Source organism: Apium graveolens, chromosome 3, assembly GCF_009905375.1.
Source record: "Apium graveolens cultivar Ventura chromosome 3, ASM990537v1, whole genome shotgun sequence".
Classification (NCBI taxonomy): domain Eukaryota; kingdom Viridiplantae; phylum Streptophyta; class Magnoliopsida; order Apiales; family Apiaceae; genus Apium; species Apium graveolens.
Window position 1 is genome coordinate 121,167,429 of NC_133649.1, and position 4,695 is coordinate 121,172,123.

The following is a 4,695-nucleotide window of genomic DNA, read 5'->3' on the forward strand; positions in this document are numbered from 1 at the left end:
GAGAATACCTTTCATAAACCTCGCATAGCTAGGCATCTGTTCAAGAGCTTCAGCGAAAGGTATGTTGATATGAAGTTTCTTGAACACCTCCAGAAACTTCTCAAACTGCTTATCCAGCTTTTTCTTCTGCAGCCTTTTAGGAAAAGGAGGTGGAGGATAAATCTGTTTCTCCCCTGTATTACCCTCAGGAGGAGTGTGTTCCACAGTAGTCTTCCTTGGTTCCACCTCTACTTCCTTCTGCACATCTTCTTCAGCCACAACTGTATTTTCTGAATCTTGAGATTTTTCTGGCTCTTCGTCTTGCTGAATTTGGGGGCTTACGACCTTTCCAGACCTTAAGGTGATGGCGTTCACATGTTCTTCAACTTTCCTCTTTCCTGGATTGGCTTCTGTATCACTAGGAAGCGTTCCTGGTGGTCGATTCAATAAGGCATTAGCAATTTGCCCTATTTGGTTCTCCAAAGTCTTTATAGAAACAGCTTGGATTTGGCATATAAGAGCCTGGTTTTTGCACATAAGCCTCAACTCCTCTAATTCGGATTTTTTATTCAAAGATAGACTTGCATCATGAGTTTGTTGTTGAAGTTGGAGTTGTTGCTGAAAACCAAGAGAGTTGAACAGCTTATTTCCAAACGGCTGGAACGGCTGTTGCATCACATTCTGATTGTTGCTCCAGCTGAAGTTAGGATGATTCCAGTTGTCAGGATGATAAGTGTCTGGAACTGGTTGTTGCGATCTCTGAAAGTTGCTCACAAACTGAGCTGAGTCGCTAGATATAGCGCATTGCTCTGTCGTATGCGGACCTGCACACAGCTCATAAACACTAATTATCTGCTTAACACCATAGTTAGCCAGAGAATCGATCTTCATAGACAACGCCTTTAGTTGAGCAGTGATAGCCGTAGCTGTATCCACCTCAAGTACTCCTGCTACCTTGCCCTTTGGACATCTCTGGGTTGGATACTGATATTCATTAGCAGCCATCAGTTCAATTAGATCATAAGCTTCCTTATAGCTCTTTGCCCATAATGCTCCGCCTGATGCTGCATCGAGCATGGGTCTGGACTGTGCTCCCAACCCATTGTAAAAACAAGTGATGATCATCCAATCAGGAATTCCATGATGAGGACACTTCCTAAGCATCTCCTTGTAGCGCTCCCAAGCTTCACTTAGCGATTCTCCCATTTGCTGCGCAAATTGAGTAATAGCATTCCTGAGTGCAGCTGTCTTCGCCATAGGGAAGAATTTAGTAAGAAACTTCTGAGCAAGATCTTCCCAAGTAGTAATCGAACCAGCTGGTAGAGAGTGTAACCAGCTCTTAGCCTTGTCCTTCAGAGAGAATGGGAACAGTCTCAGCTTCACAGCATCTTCAGAAACACCGTTGAACTTGAAGGTGTCGCATATTTCAATGAAATCCCTAATGTGTGTATTGGGATCTTCCGTTGGAGAACCCCCAAACTGGACTGAAGTCTGTACCCATTGAATTATTCCAGGCTTGATCTCAAAGGTATTAGCTGTGATAGTTGACCGGACAATGCTAGATTGAATGTCATTGATCTTGGGTTGAGAAAAATCCATCAAGGCTTTCGTTCGTGCTGCTGGATCTCCCATTGTAATGAGTACCTGAAACACAAACAAGTAAACCGTGAAAGTAAAAGAATCCGAGTCACTGAACTTTAACGACCACTGATGACAAGCACATAAACTAAAAATTAACACCGAGTCCCCGGCAGCGGCGCCAAAAACTTGTTAGGGCGAAAACACGCGCTAATATTCACGCAAGTATATGCGTTCGCAAGTAGTATAAGATATAAATCAGATTCGTTCCCACAGAGACTGGTTTAGGTTAAGTTCAATTTATGCAACAATGTATGGTTATCGCTCAATGCTAAGACAAATAACAAATTGGGTTTTTATTAAACTAAGAGATTATACTAAATAACATTAACTACGAGAATTGAGGTTGAATTACTATATATGACAAACATGGGATTCTAACTTCATTATATACTTCATTCAATAGCCTTCTCGTTCTTAACCTTAGCATGTGATGGTGAGGACACTAATCAGATAACACGAAACTGATAAACACCAACTTTCGTTGCACGAGTACCATTCTACCAGACATCCACAAAAGAGATAGAAGCTGAATAGGCACCAATTATATTGAGACCCTATATGTCTATAGAATTTGACAACATAACGGTTTAAGAACAAGTTATCTATCTTGATTACATAGGGCAAGTAAAACGGTTAGAGTTACCTACGAATCATGTATACACATACATGAACCTATGCTAGCATGGCAAGTTCTAAACCTCTATATTCATTGTCGCTTCAATAGAGATTAACACGCTATCTTATATGTTAGCTATGCATATAAGACGAATAAGCACAGCCAATACTAGGATATCAATCAATCACCACACACCAAGATATCGAAACAATTAACTATTAAAATCCATAAGTAAATCCACTAGAATCCCATGACAACGATTAGCTCATAATCGAACTCATCGTCACCATGGGTTCCAATGAAAGCATGGTATAAACAAGGTCTTAATAAACTAAATAATAATCAAAGTACGAATAAACGAGATCTAGGTTCAACAAGAACGAAAATGAGCATCCAAAGTTACAACTAATTCAAAGAATCACAAGTTGAAAACAAGATCTTCTTTTTCGGAGTTGTTCTGTGCTTCTAGGTCTTCTCCTTGGTATCCCAATCTTCCCGGATGATGAAAACCCTTTTTTTTAAGTATATATACGCCCCTAGTGGACCTGGACCCTTAAAATCGTCAAATTCTACTCAAAAAAGGCTTTTTCAGCGAAATCAGCGACCAGCCGCGCCCTGAGCGGCCGCTCAGCTCTCCTGAGCGGGCGCTCAGCTCTCCTGAGCGGGCGCTCAGCTACTGACTGGGAAAAATATTCTGATGAATCTTATTTTGGCCATAACTTGAGTTCTACTCGTCAGAATTAGGCGATTCAACTGCCCACGCGAAGCTATTGAGATTATCTACAACTTGACAATGGCCTTGGCTTCTAATTCTGATCACTTTTCATTATATTTCCTTTAAAAGCTCTTTTCTTCATTTAACTGATACCTGAAATGCATTAACACAAAAACACATCAAAATACCAACAACTTGAGTCCAAAACACCAATGTAAGCTTGTAATAAAGCATTCCAAGTGGATATAAAATCCACTTATCACATATTTCTTCTTTGCAATAGACATGACATTGACTGGACCAAATAGATCAACATGAAGTAGGTGATAAGGCTCAAGAATTGATGACTCAGTTTTGCTCTTGAAAGAAGATTTTCTTTGTTTTGCCTTTTAACATGAATCACAAAGGTCATCAGGAGCAAATACTGATTTTGGCAGTCCTCTCACAAGATCTTTCTTTACAAGCTCATTTATGTTATTGAAATTTAAATGAGAGAGTCTTTTGTGCCAATTCTAGCTTTCTTCAACTGATGCTCTACTCAACAGACAGATTACAGAACTATCAGTACTTGTTGAAAGTCTGGCTTCATAAATGTTACCATGCCTATAACCTTTCAGAACCACTTTTCCTGTAGAATTGCTTACAACTTCACAGTGTTCTTCAAAGAAATCCATATGATAACCTCTGTCACAGGTTTGACTCACACTTAGCAGATTGTGTTTAAATCCTGATACAAGAGCTATTGTTTTAATGATGACACTCCCAAGATTAATATTGCCATATCCCAGAGTTTTTCCCATGTTTCCATCTCCATAAGAAACTCCTGGGAAAGCTTTCTCCATAAAGTCTGAGAGCAGGGTTTTATTTCCAGTCACATGTCCTAAACATCCACTATCCAGTACTAGGATATTTTTCCTATTGTCATGCAATCACAAAGACCACTAATGGTTAGTTTTAAGGACCCAGACTTGCTTGGACCCTTTGGTCTTTTTAAGTTTGTTAGCATTTGCAGCGGATTTAATATCAGAGTTTATGCTAACATGTTGTTTATCAGAAATTATATCAGACTTTGCATCAGACTTTACACTAGAAGGAATTAAAGTAACTTTCTTCAAAGAAGGTTTTATTTGATAATAATCATAGTACAAACTATGATATTCCTTACAAGTATAAATGGAATGCCATAAACTACCACAATGAAAATAAGGATTTTGTGGCTTAAACCTAACAGACTGAATCTTAACTCCTGACTTAGGAGGTAAAGAGTTTATATTCTTATTCTTCCTGCAAAAAAAAGCAAGATGGTTAGAGTTTCCACAATTATAATATTTCTTTCTAGGAGAATTAGGAACAGGCATATAATTATTGCTTTTATTCACACCTTCCTTTCTATTCCTATTTTCCCTAGCTGCCTTTACCTTGTTGACATTCCTTATTTCTTTCAGTTTATGCTTAAGCTGCTTCTTAGTCATTAAGCCTATGTTAACTTCAGTTGGTTTATCATGTTCTAATTTGTCAGAATTTGACTTTTCCTTAACTTCTGTCACAGACTCTTTCATCTTTTCAGAATCAGACTTTATAGTTTTAGCTACAAACTTAACAGGATTTACCTTTGGCTTAGCAGTCTGTTTAACAACAATTGGCTTAATTTATTCAGTTCCTTTTTCACTTTTATCATCTCCATAACCTAAGCCCTCTTTCCAGTTTCCACTACTTAATAAGTTCTGAGTTGTTCTGCCAAAGT

General features: G+C 38.6%; 1 non-coding gene across 1 annotated transcript; it reads left to right on the forward strand.

Moving 5' to 3' along the window:
* Positions 1-1,114: 1,114 nt before the first annotated feature.
* On the forward strand, positions 1,115-1,221 carry LOC141715669 (small nucleolar RNA R71). The gene has a single exon (XR_012572422.1). It is a non-coding gene; the product is annotated as a small nucleolar RNA R71 (small nucleolar RNA).
* Positions 1,222-4,695: the final 3,474 nt, after the last annotated feature.